The sequence below is a fragment of the Lepidochelys kempii genome, chromosome 17 (assembly GCF_965140285.1).
Source record: "Lepidochelys kempii isolate rLepKem1 chromosome 17, rLepKem1.hap1, whole genome shotgun sequence".
Lineage (NCBI taxonomy): Eukaryota > Metazoa > Chordata > Testudines > Cheloniidae > Lepidochelys > Lepidochelys kempii.
In genome coordinates, this window is record NC_136396.1 from 12,860,255 (window position 1) to 12,877,277 (window position 17,023).

The 17,023-nt window shown below is 42.4% G+C and overlaps 1 protein-coding gene across 2 annotated transcripts in view; it reads right to left on the minus strand.

Moving 5' to 3' along the window:
• The window catches only part of TPST1 (tyrosylprotein sulfotransferase 1), a 60,954-nt gene extending 47,398 nt beyond the window's left edge, over window positions 1-13,556 (minus strand). Inside the window, exon 1 of one of the 2 annotated variants that reach the window (XR_012155480.2) lies at window positions 13,325-13,556. The gene's annotated coding sequence lies outside the window, so the exon portion shown is untranslated. The remainder of the gene's footprint in view (window positions 1-13,324) is intronic. The other variant, XM_073315996.1, reaches the window with a different exon arrangement.
• Window positions 13,557-17,023: the final 3,467 nt, after the last annotated feature.

The window sequence follows — 17,023 nt, forward strand, 5'->3', positions numbered from 1 at the left end:
ACCATAATGTTTTGTTCAGAGTTAGAGACATTTCAGAGTTACAAACCACCTCCATTCCCGAGGAGGTTCTACTGTATGTAAGGCAACAAAGTGGGGATCTGGGACCAAGGCACAGGATGAGGGTCAACACTGGACTCAAGCCTGAGTGCTGCCAGGGCATCAACACCAGTTGTTATCAGCCAAAAATTTAAAACATACCTCAAGTTAATGGAAACCCTCTTCAACAGAAATAATGTGAAAGTTTCATTTACTCTTTTTGAGAAGAGTAAAATTTGTGTGGAATGAAGCAAGTTTTATGTTTCAGTAAATCAAATAAAAACCCTGATTCTGCAAACCCTCCAAGATGAGAGCTCAGACATAAATGGGAGCTTCACGCATAGAAGACTTGCAGGAATGGGCTCATAACATGATTCTGTTATCAGCAAAGCAATTTGAATGTAATCAGTCCGAACAATGACAGAAACTACTGCATTATATCTGTTTAACAGACCAAGCTAAATAAAATTGTTAAGGTGAAATGATCAGCAGAAAACTGACATCAGGTAAAAATAAATTAAATTTTATACTTCAGTAAGGAGCTTGAATCAAATCAATTTAGAAGTAGACATAAGGTATTTTTAGCATACAATCTGAACGTAAAGTGCATGCTCCCAATTAAAAAGAGCATAAATTTAATATTATCATTTAAAGAAAATGGCAACCAATGATCATTAGTGGCACTAATTGACTGTCAACAATTTTGTCAAGTTTATGCAACTCTACATGTTGCAAATGCCTTAATAAAAACACGCGTTTAAATAATGCAATTAAAAAAAATTCTAGAGCTTTCAGGAAAACTGCTTTGGAGGGGGAAAAAGAGGAAGAACTTTCATAAAGCAGTCAAAACAAAATACACCCACAAAAATATTTCTATTTCTTTTTGGGTTTGGAATGTGGAACGTCAAATATCTTTATTTTTATTTTGTTGTTTGTGCTCTATTTCCATAAACTTTAAAATAAGTATTCTTTTGCTTATGAGAATCTGAAATGGACCTCTCAACTGAAGAAGTTATTGACGGGTGACTCAGACAGCGCAAATGAATTCTGACCTCAGGAAAGAAAGTGCCAGGAGCAAAGAACAGCTTTAGTACCAAGGCTCAGGCACCAACGAAGAAGAAACTTAACTAATTCGCTATCTGTGAGGTAGAGAGAGAACTGGAACCATCTCAAGTGGTACATGTAAACACACATCTATTTACAAATGTATGCTTGTTGTTTGTACCAAAAAAAAAATCGTAATTTTAAAAAAAATATGTTTATTTTATCAACAAAAGATTATGGAAATAATAGATCCAGTAAACTACTTTTAAATATAAAGAAAATATGTAGCCATTTTACATTTCCAACTGTGCTAGTGAGTCAGATTTATTTGTTAAATAATCACAAAATACAAGTTTTGACTTAATTGATTGCAATACTGTTGACTGAAAGCTCTGAGGCCAGGGATTATCTTTTACTTTGTGTTAGCACCTTGGCAGAGTGGGGCTTCAGTTTTGTTTGGGGCCTCCAGGCACTAAAAAAAGCCAACATAGCAGCAACAAGTAAACAAGCACTCAAATCCTACTTCAAGGGGAACTTTGGGTGTGCCAATGTGGTGAGACTTGGCCCTTGATTAAATAATTTTTCAGGTTTTAAATGGGAGAATTCCACCCACCCCAATATTCAGATTTTTTTCTTCTTTGCACATCCACAGCTTCTAGAACAAGTCATTTCCCCCTCCTCTATTTAAAATGTTCTTCACTAGACAGGTTTTAAATCTGTCCTTTACTCCTCTACTATCTTCAAAGCTTTGAATTCTGTCTTGATGTACAGGGAAATTATATATTTATATTCTCACTGGTGTTAAACTTATCAATTGACCATGCTGCAAGTTGAAAAACTACTTACAGAAGTAGGAATGTATTAAACTTCAGCTGAGGTTCAGCTACAATATTAAACAGCTATTTAAATGAGGGAGGGGGAGAATGTATAATAAATCCTGATGTAAGATTCAGCATTCAATATGAAAAGCTAAAACCTTGCATAATGTTTTAATATTTAATTATGTAATAAAGCTTTACCAAAACAGAAAGTGAAGCTGAGCCCTGGGTGGAATAAGATATATCAGATAATGTTCAGATTCTCTATGAACAGCACCTGCAAGTTCTTTCCTTTTTTTAGCCCATCTTGAGCTTCATGTACATACATCTGTGCACATTCATGCTATTTACGTGTAAGAAGAGAGGAGGGCCCTTTGTTGCCAAAAATCCATCACCTAAGGTTAGCAATCTGAATACATGGCTGCTTTTCATTAAATCTTCGGGCAAGCACCCATATGACAAACATGAGAAAACCAATTAGCCCAGCAGCAGCAAGAGCACTGACAGATCTCCCCAGGCTCTAAAGACAGCATGAAAGCCCTTATTTGTGGAGTTTCCTTTTTGTTTTGTTTTTTTGTTTTTTTTTTTAAGTCATTTCACTTTTGTCAAGGTACAGAAATGAATGCTGTCAAAACAGATTAAACTAACGCACTACAGCGCAATCCCTCTTCTGGTTCGGAAACATGCTATGTATTGAAGTATTTTATACAATCCAGTTTTTAAACACCCTCTTAAAGGCATCATTTCCTTCTGTAACAATTTCACCAAATGGAGATGGATAAACAATGATATTTTCCCTGTTACAAACTGGCTCTCTTTTTTACTTTCTTGTTTGAGTACCAGTGTTACTGAAGGACCCTACCCAGTCCTGCAGGCAAACAGTTAAACTTTACTTCCCAGGCTGGATTTGCAGTACCAGTACATAAGCAACAGTGGTTTGGCTAGATACTTGTTTCCCCCTCAATTGCTCTAATAAATTTTCTCGAGTCATACTATGACTCAACTCTTGAAAGCCAATTAGATGTGTAAAATACTCAGATAGAATTCTTTTTAAAGATATATACTCCAGAACACATTCTTCTCCAGATTATAATTTGAAGGAAAGTCAAATTTTAAAGAGTGTAAATAACTCTTTTCACTGATATAATGTCTGTCAACTAAGGATCTTAAAATGTTTTAGCTTTAAAGTCTTGCAGTACCTCTGAAGCAAGAATTGTTATTTCAATTTTAAAGAAGGAAAAATGGTGCAGAGAGGTTAGATGATTTGCCCAAAGTCACAAAGTGTGTCTATTTATACATATTAGATACTGGTTAGTTTTGAATAAAGTTATGCCTTCAATTGAGCCTCTCAGGGTGTCAGATATACAAAAAGATCTACAGTTAAATATCATGTGTCTTTCAAAGTATGTAACAGAAAACAAAAACAATTAACAGACTTAAAACAAGCCAGTGTGGGCCTGTTCAGATCCCTGATGGCTTCAGTTCCAACCACTCCTTCCCTCCCTATGTTATATCTAATAATAGTCTAAACCTTGCTAAATTCAAAAATATATTGTAAGTAAAATATTACCCAGTAAATACCACTGGTTTTTAGAACATATACAATATATTCTTATGTACGGAAGTTTTTATGTATATACACACACACATATGTATATACATATATAGAGAGACTCATTACATGTACTTTTACAATTGATTTGGTAAATCAAATATAAATTAGCAGAAAATCTAAATATGAAAAATAGAATGTAAAATATTTCATATTCATAGTATGCCAAATGCCCTGCACAAACTGAATAATGAGTGCTATTTAAGGTTTAGGTTATAGTCTAATTTACATGTCAGGAGTACTGATTGTCCTAAGGGACTTCTGGTTACCATAATACGAACCATCGGAGGCATTAGTTTGCTGTAGGTGTCTTCAATTGGAATATTATTTATAGAAAACCCACATATACATCAAGCCTACTGCAGAATATATTCCACAATTTTTGCTGAAACTTGTGGAGCTTATTTTAACTCTCTCCCCTGTAATCCTAGCCACACTTTGTACTTTTGGCCAGAAGTACAAATAAATGAATTTATTCACAGAGAGCACCAGAGCCAGGAATCCACAAGGGGATGCTAACAAAGCAAAGTGAGTGATTAACTCTCTCACATTGCACTTACTGAATATATCTACAAATATGAAGTCAGTTAAATTCTGTGCAGTCATGAATTCAGTCACAGTAAGTGGAGTTACTCCACGAAGTCCAGTACATGGCAAGTTAATGTTAGTAGGATAACAAAGTTTCACTTCCCATTGTATTACATTAGAACAATTTAAAAAATAATACTTTCCTTGTTTAAGAGAAGTGGAGCTGCCGGTGCTCACTAAGGCATTTAAGCAGTCCAGTGCATTTTAAAGTTCAAACCTTAGTTAGGAGAAAGGAGCAAGTGAGCGTCAAATTTAATCCTTTGCTGCAGCTACTCTTTGGCCAGAGACAACTTTCTACAAAGGTGAATTAACAGGGGAACAGCATTGCTGCTGCCCTTCTAAAGGTGTCGTCAAATAAGTATAAGTATATTGTATAAGTAGGGGCATAGCGAGCAGATCGAGGGACGTGATCGTTCCCCTCTATTCGACATTGGTGAGGCCTCATCTGGAGTACTGTGTCCAGTTTTGGGCCCCACACTTCAAGAAGGATGTGGATAAATTGGAGAGAGTCCAGCGAAGGGCAACAAAAATGATTAGGGGACTGGAACACATGAGTTATGAGGAGAGGCTGAGGGAGCTGGGATTGTTTAGCCTGCAGAAGAGAAGAATGAGGGGGGATTTGATAGCTGCTTTCAACTACCTGAAAGGGGGTTCCAAAGAGGATGGCTCTAGACTGTTCTCAATGGTAGCAGATGACAGAACGAGGAGTAATGGTCTCAAGTTGCAGTGGGAGAGGTTTAGATTGGATATTAGGAAAAACTTTTTCACTAAGAGGGTGGTGAAACACTGGAATGCGTTACCTAGGGAGGTGGTAGAATCTCCTTCCTTAGAGGTTTTTAAGGTCAGGCTTGACAAAGCCCTGGCTGGGATGATTTAACTGGGAATTGGTCCTGCTTGGAGCAGGAGGTTGGACTAGATGACCTTCTGGGGTCCCTTCCAACCCTGATATTCTATGATTCTATGAAATATTCTGGAACAGTTAGCTTGTCCTCCACTTCCTTCTTTTGAACCACTGGATCAAATTCTGATAACTGGGCCTCTTCCCAAAAAGACAAAGTGTAGTTGTACTCATGGGCACCAGGTTTATATAATTTTTGGTGGTGCCCAGAACGGAGCCATCCCATCCATAGCACAGACTGGGGCAACTGCCCTGGGCCCTGCGCTTCAAGGGGACGCGGGGTCCAGGGCAGCCTGGGGGTTACAGGGGGCATGGTGCCGGCAGAAGCGAGTGACCCGGCCCCAGACCACCCCTACTCTGCATCCTCCCTGCCCCCATTCCACCCCTTCCCCCAAGCCCCCACCCCACCTATGTCCAGCTTCCGCCCCCTCCCCTGAGCAACACTGGGAGCTGGCGGGGTGGAGCGGGCTGTGGCCGGGTCACTTACTGCTGGCGCCAGGCCTCCCACTAGTGCCCCCAGGCCGCCCTGGAACCTGCGTCCCCCTGAAGCGTGGTAAGCCCAAACATTGGTGGAGCCGGGCCCACTTTCCTAAGTATTGGTGGAGCACAGGAACGACATATAACTTGCCGTCTATGACTGTTTAGATTTCTATGGGTTTTATCTTGCTTTTCCTGAGTGGTATGCTTTATAGTTTTTTGGCAAGGTGCTTCTGAAGAAAATTGTTGGGAGGAGGGTTTGCCATATAGCATCTGGCTTTGTTTTATCAGGCCACCAAGCCTTTGGTCATTTTCCCTGGAGCCCGTTCATTCCCTTGATATGACTCAGATAAAGGGGACTGAGGCAGGAGAACAATGACTAGTTTCTCCCTCAGCAGGTATAGACAATTCAAGATAGCTTTGCCCTGTTCTGGGCAGTTCTTTGGTTTATGTCTCTGCCTATTAGATTTCCACTCCAACTGCAAAGGAAAAATAGGGCTCTCCAACTTCTCTGAGGATTTACTTTTGTCTTGGAAAACTTCTACCCCACACACCCTAAAGTTTCACTTTCCTTCTTAGAAAGAGGTCTTCCCCCTGCTCCTTAGTCTCCTGGCCTGTGTCTCTGAGGAATAACAGGACTTGCTCTTGCCCACAAATCCACATCCCGAGAGGTTACAAATCTCAACCCTGCAAGGTCTGAGGTCAAGGAGCAGTCCGGTGACCATTCTGGTGAAGTTAACCTCTTTTACCCAGAGATGCTGGGCTAAACCTTCCCATAGAAGCTGTAAAAGGAAACCCATTTGAGAGTGACATCATAAAGGAGCTAAATAATCTCCTGGTAAAAATACAGCAGGAAGGGGTGGATTGAAAGGATGAGCTGGGCCAAGTGCCCCAATTATTTGGTCATTCAGGTCCAAGCTGCTTTCCCACCCTTTCCTCCATGTTCTGGAGCTAAGAAAAGAGACGGTTGGATAGCAATGGCTGATGATATATGCCTGGGCAGTTATGCATTCTTTCCATCCAACTTAACAGCAACTTACTTCTGCCAGACCTCCTGGAAGGCAGGAGAGGAAATGAGATAGGAATCCCCAGAAGCCTCTGCTTTGCTGACACTTAGTTCTTTGAACCAGCCTGTTTCCCTGCTCAACAGAGGGAGGCTTAAGTAATCCCTGGCTGGGACAGCCCTTGCTTATTTTACTTAAAGAGCCGAAGCCTATCTAGTCAAACCTGCCTCTAGCTGAGGTAACAAACACAGAAGAATTGGCAGGCTCCTCAGCCGCTTGGATCATACCCTTTCTTCCAGTCCCGCCCAAGTCCAGTTTTGTCCTTTAAGCTGCAAGCAAAAAACCTATTGTAAAGGATTCTTAAACCTTCCTGTGCAGAACAAAGGTTCTACCCCACCACCAAATACTGTGTGGGCAGCAGGAAATCAGGCACTACAGAAGTCACGAGACCAGTGGTTCCCAAACTGGGGTTTGTGAAATGTATCACAGGGTTCTCAGAAAAAAGTTCTGTAATGGCGTATAGAACTGTCCCTAGGAACTCTGGGCGCGGAGGCCAGCAGTCCGACCTCCGCGACCATGACTTCCTTGCAGAACAAGTTTAAGCTTTGTTGTAGTCATGCGTTGTTTGCCTGGACTGCTCAAGACCCAAATGCTTGTGGGAGGCACTCTTTATTTGAGTTGGCTTCTTAAATACCTTCATGCTGTTTCACGTCTGGTACTCCTTGATGAAACATGTAGGAGGCTTAATCAAAGTGATATGAGCTACAAAAGTGAAATCTTGGAAGAGTGTTGCCGTTTTCATAATGTAATGATAAATAATAATAAACAGTGTGTAATAAGCGTGTCATAAAAAAAACAAATTATTGCCAAGATCACTGCTTCTATCATTTATGCTGAAGTAAGGGAGAAAATCCCTGGAAATATTCATTTTTAGGATGGGGTTCGTGAGGTCTGGTATTTTTGTGAAAGGGGTTCGCAGATTGTTAAAGTTTGGGAACCACTGCACTAGACTAATCAATAGGCAAAAAAAATTACTAACAAGTTCATAGAATATAGAATATCAGGGTTGGAAGGGACCTCAGGAGGTCATCTAGTCCAACCCCCTGCTCAAAGCAGGACCAACCCCCAATTTTTGCCCCAGATCCCAAATGGCCCCCTCAAGGATTGAACTCACAACCCTGGGTTTAGCAGGCCAATGCTCAAACCACCGAGCTAATGTAACAAAAATGTTACCTGGTGAACCAAAATGTAGATTGTATTGAGCTAGGACATCTACAAAGAGTTTAATTACAAGCATTAGCCATTTTAACATGAAGTAAAATACTGGTCTGGGACACGTTTTCTTCTGCCCACCATGCTTCACCCTTCCCCAGAACTCATTAACACATCTCCAAAGGAAAAACGTTCATCCAAATTACACTTTGTTTAAACTCAGCCATTTCATTTCTGGAACTTGGCTCTTTATTTTTGTACCTTTGTACAGCCAGCCTTTTGCTTCCCTACTTTGCCTCAGATCATTACTATTGACTCAGTATTTTGTATAAGGAATCACCACACAGTAAGACCATTAGGATTGCAAGAAATACTGAAGATCCCTAAGAAATCCCTTTGAAACAAAAATATTTTTGGAATATTGTTTTTAAAAGGTACCTACAGGTATCAGTGGAAGTGATCTAGATCAGTGGCTCTCAACCTTTCCAGACTACTGTACTTCTTTCAGGAGTCTGATTCATCTTGTGTACCCCAAGCTTCACCTTACTTAAAAACTACCTACATACATATAAAACAGACACAAAATACAAGTGTCACAGCACACTGTTACTGAAAAATGCTGACTTTCTCATTTGTACCATATAATTATAAAATAAATCAGTTGAAATATAAATAACGTACATACATTTCATACAAGTCGTCTGTAAGAAATTTTAGTTTGTACTGACTCTGCTAGTGCTTTTAATGTAGCCTGTTGTAAAACTAGGCAAATATCTAGATGAGTTGATGTACCCCTGGAAGACCTCCGCGTACCCCTGATTGAGAACCACTGATCTAGATTAAACCCATTTAAACAGTAATGAAATGCTAGGAACAATCACATATCTGTATGAGTTTATAGCAACCTTTCCAAAAGGCACACTTAAAGAAAGGGCTTAAAGGAATTCCACAGATCCTCTAATTCAATCAGCTGACCTGCCTTTGATTTTTCATGTATGTTCACCACAAAGAAGAATGTATAGGCAAGTTAACTGAAACAAAATGTTATAGCACTACACTGAGAAACATAAGTCAAATATTTATTGTATACCACTTAAAACAGCTGCACAAATTGCTCCTTTCAAGAAAGGCTCATTTAACAGACCATTCCAATGAGGGACATTATAAACCACCCTTCCCCTTCACTCTGAAAAAATAAATATTTCAGTAGCATTATACATGTACAAAGCACTATACAAACATTAATTCTCATGACATCATTGCAGTGCCGTTAAATGTGTATTATCCCAATTTTACAGATTGAGTAACAGAAACAGAGAAATTAAGTAATTTGCCCAAGGTCACAAATCAAAAGCAGAACCAGAATTAGAAATACGGAGATCCTGAGTTCTAATGCTATGCTCAGGCTTCCAGACCATACAGACTCTCCAAGCTCTATGATTGTTTCCATCATATTGTCGTCTCTCCTTTTTGATTTTCTTTCCCCATTTACATGGCACTGGCATTTTGTTTACTTAAAGGACTAGTACATAACAACCACTTGAATCCAGTTTCCTAGTGAGAAAACTATCTAATTTACACACACACACACACACAAAAGTGATGGCCTCTTTCCATCACTTTCTTATGTATTGTTCTAATCTCCTAGTTCTCTTACAATATACATAAAAGAGATCCAAGTACCACATTTATACTCAAGACAAACGTTTCTTAAAATTGTTGAAGTGGTGAGAAAATTGACCATAACTAGGAAAACCTGAATTAAGTTTTTCCACTGCCAATTTATATCACCGCTGAATTTGAGATTTCCATATTGTGGAAGACACACACATACATGGAAATAGCCAGATTCCATTAAATGTAACTTGCCCCATAACAATCAGGGACTGTAAAAGGTGCATGTATCACATATGCTATAGATACATAAAAAGTCAATCGGTGGGTTAAGGACAAAGTGAGACCTTTTCCTTTTTTTTTTTTTTTTTTTTTTTTTTTTTTCAGTTTGTAACATAAAATCTCTCTCCACCACCAATCCTACAATCTGTCATGGTAACAAACCTTACCTTCTACTAACTCTGTGACAACCATCGTTACCTATGGTTATTTGTTCCCAGATAACAAGAGTGAAGAACTAACCCGAATGATTTCTCCATTCAACTACAAAAGTACCAAACAGAGCACCAAACATAAGATTACTGTACTAGGATCAGGGGGAGTTGCCCTTCTCATCTGAAAGCAGATAAGCCCATTTAATTAATATATTTAAGACAAGAATATAATGCGATTTGTGACTCAGCGTTAACTATAGCATTATGTGAGAGTCTCCGCTATAATTACATATACTTCATATTTATATATATTGCATATTCTCAGGAACATATTTGGGTGTTCTAGAACACATTGTTTATGCTTACATTCCAAAAAAAGTTATCAGATAGTATGATGATTGCATCTTGTCACATTAAAACAGTTGCCTACTGCCAATTTAAAAATATATAGAAATATATTTCATATTTTACATGCAGCATCTATATACACACTCCTTTTTATCATACTCCCCCATATTACATTTTGTTCCAACAGTAAACCTGCAATATACCCATTAGCGACTACAGAACTGTAGTTTGTTGCATAGCTCCCAGGTGCACAAATACCGTACCATACAGTTCCATTCTGCTGGAGAAGTTTATTAATTTATTTTATAAGGGCTGTATTTATATAGTACATTTCCCTGAGTCTGCAGAATAAATGTAACTGTAATTAGGTCATTTCTAAAGTGATACAAATGACATGAATAATTTCTGGAATTGTACTGACTTATGCCCACATAAGTGTAATACTGCAAAAGATTATGAAACAGCTATATACAAGCTGCCTTTTACATCCCTAATGCATACATTTATACCAACTTCAGATAGTGAAGTAATACCCACAGATCAATATTATATGACAGTCTTCCTACTAAACAGCTTAACTGACAATCTTGGCCAAACAGTCTAAAACAGCTCTGCACTTTTAGGATCATGTTAATCAATTTTTATAGGAATTTTTTCCTGATTAGAATAAGTCACATCTGTCCTATAGATTAAAACCACACGCCTAAGGCACTGGTTAAAATAAATCAATTTACTTTTAGAGTATTTTTATTATTATTATTATTTAGTATCATATTCTAGGATTCCCTGCTGTATTAACATTGAACCAGCAGAGGTCTTGCAATATACAGGTTACTCAAAGATTTTATAACAATATTCTGTTTTATGTATAATTGTAAAGGTTAAATTCAAAGTTAGAATGTCAGGGAAGGATGATTTCTGTCCTGATAAGGAACCAAGAAATAAACAGCTACTCTGTTTTGGGAATTGAACCTGTAATTTTAGGAGAGATCTTACAATATTGCTAATTGATAATGTTGGCTCCATAACACAGAAGTAAAGCTCCTTCTCCAAAATGACCCAAGTTACTAACTATATCTTCTTTCCTCCCCCTAAGCATCCGACAGCTATGTAAAGGTAGCATCATTAAATTCCATTCTCCTGCCTGTTTCAACATGCTGTATAAAATTCAGATTCAAGGGTGAAACCAGTTCTACAGAAAACAAAGACAGCCACTAGGAGGCCAAATCCTGTTAGAAAATCATTTGCATTTCTGCTAATACTGAAAGCAGTTTCTAATGGTTGATCCCAGCCTTTTCTGGAAGGGAAGAAATGGCTGTAAAGTTGAAAAGCCAAAAGCCCTTTTCAATTAGGTGAGTAAAGGAAGGACAATGTGCACACATTGTATGATGAAATTTACAAAGCTTTATTAGCATAAAGCTAGTAAACAGAGAACATGCATATGTATTTTGTCTTGTATGTACATAGACATAGAACAACAGGGCATTCCTACTGCAAATCATGAACTTCCAGAAAGCCTTATTTTATCATTTAAGATGGGATATTTGCCCAGCATAGTCCTTAGAGTTACTCAGCAATGGAGCTCTAGCTCTTGTATACTTCCTCGAAGAAACAATCTTAAATTGTTTAAACTTTTCCTGCTTTGAAATTGTGTTGGCCAGCAAATAATAAATACATAATTATAGAACATTTTCTTCCCAGGCGAAAGAGCAATCACCTCCTGTAGAAAGAGTTCACAGCACCACCTATATTTCCAAACGGTGCGCACACACAGGTTGGCTACCAAAGGCAAACAGAGACACCAAGCAAGCCGGATTCCTGGCCCTTGCAACCACTGACACTTTCGTGTATTCTGTTAGGATGAAACGCTGTCAGTCCCATATGGCCAAAAACAGACATGGGGAGAGTAGAAAGACATTGGTGGCAGGGGCTGGAGAGAGAGGGAAGCAGGATGTGGAGATGGGGGCAGAATGCAATGAGGGAAGACTGGCTGGGGGGGGGGGGCTAAACCAGGATTTGGAGATGAGGGGTAGAAAAGGGATGAGGAGGCAGTGAGTGATTGACAGGAGCTGGTTTTAGGGGGAGAAGGGGCCTCTGTACTGGTGGGGTGATGGAGGAATGATTCAGAGGTGTGGGAGGGGACTGGATGGATCATATTGGGGTATAAAAGGGCTGGCTGGGGGCTAGGTCACGGGAGGGGGGGAAGGGAAGACATCTGAGGCTGGGTCACAGGGGGGCTGGCTCAGGAATAATGGTCATGGGGGGCAAATGGGGCTGGCTCTGGGGGGTACAATGGGAAGCAGGGTCTCGGGGGGGCTAGCTCGGGAACAATGGTCATGGGGGGCGAGCGTGGCTGGCTCTAGGATGGGAAAAATGGGTCATGGGGGCACAATGGGGAGCGGGGTCATGGGGGGGCTGGCTCGGGAATAATGGTCATGGGGGGGCAAGCGGGGCTGGCTCTGGGGGGCGAATGGGTCACGGGGGCACAATGGGGAGGGGGGTGACGGGGGGGCTGGCTCAGGAATAACGGTCACAGGGGGCGAGCGCCGCTAGATCGGGGGGGGGAGCGAATGGGTCAAGGGGGCACAATGGGGAGCGGAGTCACGGGGGGGCTGGCTCAGGAATAACGGTCATGGGGGGCGAGCGGGGCTGGCTCTGGGGGGAGAATGGGTCACGGGGGCACAATAGGGAGGGGGGTCACGGGGGGGCTGGCTCGGGAATAACGGTCACGGGGGGCGAGCGCCGCTAGCTCGGGGGAGGGCTAATGGGTCACGGGGGCACAATGGGGAGGGGGGTCATGGGGGGGCTGGCTCGGGAATAACGGTCACGGGGGGCGAGCGGGGCTGGCTCGGGGGGGGGGAAATGGTCACGGGGGCACAACGGGAAGCGGGGTCATGGGGGGCTGGCTCGGGGGGGGGGCACAATGGGGGCGGGGGTCACGGGGGGGCTGGCTCGGGAATAACGGTCACGGGGGGCGAGCGGGGCTGGCTCGGGGGGGGGGAATGGGTCATGGGGGCACAATGGGGGCGGGGGTCACGGGGGGGGCTGGATCGGGAATAACGGTCACGGGGGGCGAGCGGGGCTGGCTCGTGGGGGGGAATGGGTCACGGGTGCACAATGGGGAGGGGGGTCACGGGGGGGCTGGCTCAGGGGGGCGGCCTGGGAATAACGGGTCCCGGGGGGGGGGGTTGGCCGCGGAGGGAGGAGTCGGGGTCCCCCCCGCGGGGTCAGCGCCTCACCTGCGCTGCGCCGGGAAGGAGGCGGGAGGGAGGCAGGCGGCTGGGTCACGGCTCCGGCTCCGGCTGCTGCTGTCGGCGCCGCCTCCCTCGCCGAGCCCCGGCCGCTGCTCCCGGCCGGCACCATCGCCGAGGGGAGCTCCCGCCGCTGCCAGCTCCTGCCCTTCAGCCCGCGGCGCGGCTCCGCTCGGCTGCCATGGAAATCACAAACACGCCCTGATTGGCCACACGCCGGGCCGGGGCCGGTTTGTGTCGCGGGGGCTGATTGGCCAGACTCAGTGGATTGACAGCTGGGTAGGAGGGGCTCCCAGGGTCGTGGGCGTGGCTCTAGCCGCCCTCTGGCGATTGAGAAAAAAGGGTCCCTCGGCACGTGGGAGGAGCACGGGCACATCTGTATCAGTGTGAACAGCTGGATACATTTCTCGATTTGGATGAATGCCCAAGAAAACAGCTGAATGTGAGTGAAACACCTGTCTGCAGATTGGGCTTTGAAGCATGCACCTCACTGCACCTGTCTGAACAGCTGGTTTTGGCAAAAACATTTGGATTTAGAGCAACAGCTAGGTCAACATCTGTCCATGATGTAACACCTGGGTACGCAGCTGGATTTGGGTTTGCTGGGATGAATATCTAAGCAAACAGCTGGGTCAGGGTGAGCACCTGGACACTTGTCACAATTATTATGAACAGGAATATAGCCTACAGGCAAATGACTGTGGTGAAGAACATCTAGAATTTGATGACAACATTTAGATTTGGACAAACATATGAATCAACGTGTAGGTAAACAGTTTGGGTTTAAAAGCTTGTGGATGAATAGATAGCAAAACATTATGTAACTTTGCCAGCTACTTCAGACCTTGTTAAATACAGCCTCCTGTAATAATCACATAACATATATTTATACAGTGCTTTTCAGTCCAAGAGATTCCAAAATGTTTAAAACATAAACATATGGCAAGCTGTAGAAGTAGCATATGGCACATGTACAGCAATCACTTCACCTATCACAGCACTGAAGTTAATTCACCTCTGAACTGCTCATTCATTTTTATTTTTTCACAAGAGGTTTTCCACTTCACAAAAAGTGGCTGGCGTAAACATCACCCCAGTAGCAACTAATCCTGAAAAACTGTGTTACTGTTTGCTAAAAAAAATTATAGACAAATTGCCTATTACTGTGATGTCTAGAATGTTTGAATCCCAGCGTTGCAAGAAAATAACAGATAGTATGACAAAGGTTTTCACCTACTCTAAATATACCCACACCAACTCTACAAATGTATACTACCACATCCGAAGAAGAAAGTTATAATGTGTACTTGAATTACAAGAATCTTTAAGAAAGTGCAAGAGCTCCAACCACAGAAACCACAAGTGAATAGATACTTATGAACGCCAAGTAGAATGTGCTGCCTGGCTAAGATATTGCCAAGCTCACAATCAGTTAATTACAGGAATAGAACAGGCAGGTGAAAAAAGTCTAAAGCTTAGAATTCCATTGTATTCCATTAGAATTCCATTCCATTTCCAGTCTTGCCTGGAAAAAAGAAAGTTGCAAGGGCATTGAATGCTTCTCTTCTGAATGTTCCACAGCTGACATATAAATCAGATGTGAAAAACTTCCCAAAACAAACAGCCCTTTTGAGCAGTCCATTTCTAAGCATAGTGCAATAGTGGGTGGATGAAATTAAAAGGATACACACATAAATGTTCTTAGAAGTCTGGTATAAGCAAGAGTATAAGAGAACTGGTATAAGAGAGCTTAATTCCATCACGAATAGGGCCCTACCAAATTCACAGTCCATTTTGGTCAATTTCACATTCACAGGATTTTTAAAATTGTAAATTTCATTTTTTCAGCTATTTAAATCTGAAATTTCAGGGTCCTGTAACTGGAGGGGTCCTGACCCAAAAAGGAGTTGTGGGGGGGTTGCAAGGTTATTGTAGGGGGGGTTGCGGTACTGCTACCCTCACTTCTGCTGCCGGTGGCAGCACTGACTTCAGAGCTGAGCAGCTGGAGAGACGGGGCAGCTGGCCAGGAACCCAGCTCTGAAGGCAGAGCCACCGCCAGCAGAGACGGAGAAGTAAGGATGGCACGGTATGGTATTGCCACCCTTACTTCTGCGCTGCTGCCTGCAGAGCTGGGCCCTCAGTCAGCAGCCGCCGCTCTCCGGCTGCCCAGCTCTGAGGGTAGCAGCACAGAAGCCATGGTAGGGTATTGCCACCCTTACTTCTGCGTTGCTGCTGGCAGGGCGCTGCCTCCAGAGCTGGGTGCCAGCCAACAGCTGCGACTCTCCGGCCACCTAGCTCTGAAGTCAGTGCAGAAATAAGGGTGGTAATATCACAACCCCCCCTAAAATAACTTTATGACCTCCCTGCAACTCTCTTTTGGGTCAGGACCCCCAATTTGAGAAACTCTGGTCTCTCCCATGAAATCTGTATAGTATAGGGTAAAAGCAAACAAAAGACCAGATTTCACGGTCCATGATGCGTTTTTCATAGCCATGAATTTGGCAGAGCCCTAATCATAAAGGTTCTTCAAGTGTTCTCTGGCTGCTTATAGATATATTGCCCTTTAGAACCGGAATCAGACCACATGTCCATCATATCTGGGACCTTTTGATCACAATTCTGCCATCACTACCCTATACATAAAGCCAGGTTTTACACCACCGAGGAAGAGGAAACAAGATTGGAATCTGGCTCAGTAACACAATCACAGTGCTAGTTACTTCTCTATCCCTAGAGGTCCTAGTCCAGGTGACTTGGAGATTTCCACCATACACTGACACAGACACATCTCAAAAGTGTCACTCTATGCTGCAGAATCATATTAAGAAGAAACAGGTTTATAGGCTGCTCAGGTCCGGGGACCAAGGGCAAGGGAATGTCCCGTCCCCCATCCCCGTCCCCTGCCCTAATTCATGTTCCTGGGCAAAAGGAAATATTGGTTGGAGGGATTTAACAAGATTCCTGTATAAAAAAACTAGTAAACCTGATCTATGAAATCCACTCTCTGCACTAAGTAGTTAAGCATTTGAAAGATGGTTATTAGTCATCATTAAAGAGTACAGACTAACACGGCTGTTACTCTGAAATTTGCATCCTCAGTGGCCCATCTCCTACAGAATGCAGCCATTTCAATTTGAAATCCCCTAATATAGTTTCACAAGCATTACTCTCTGAATTTCCCAGTGAGAGGATACAGATTCCTTTGACAGACTCCAAAGACAAGGAGGACTTCTGGCACCTTAGAGACTAACAAATTTATTTGAGCATAAGCTTTCGTGAGCTACAGCTCACTTCATCAGATGCATTCAGTGGAAAAAAAAACCAAAGACAGTAATGGAACACATTTTACTATCAGCTGACACTCATGAAACAGTAAAAGGCTGATGACTGAATTGGCTGATGCCATTAAGAAGGAGAAGATGAAAAAATTAATAACATACCATTATCTGATTTAACGTTAACGTAGATCTTCCCAACAGCATGTCTTAAAACTTTTATGAGCCTGAAGGGACATACTTTCCATTAATAGCAATGAGCCAGTTCTTGCTGCCAATGCCGCCCAAAGAATTTATAAGAGTGTGCCTAATTTTCCTCTTGCTTGCCAGGGGTAGAAAATGAGGACTCTCTTGAATATTTTTGAGAGATTAATTTTATTGTGCTTCTTCAGATGTGCTGAGACTATTAACC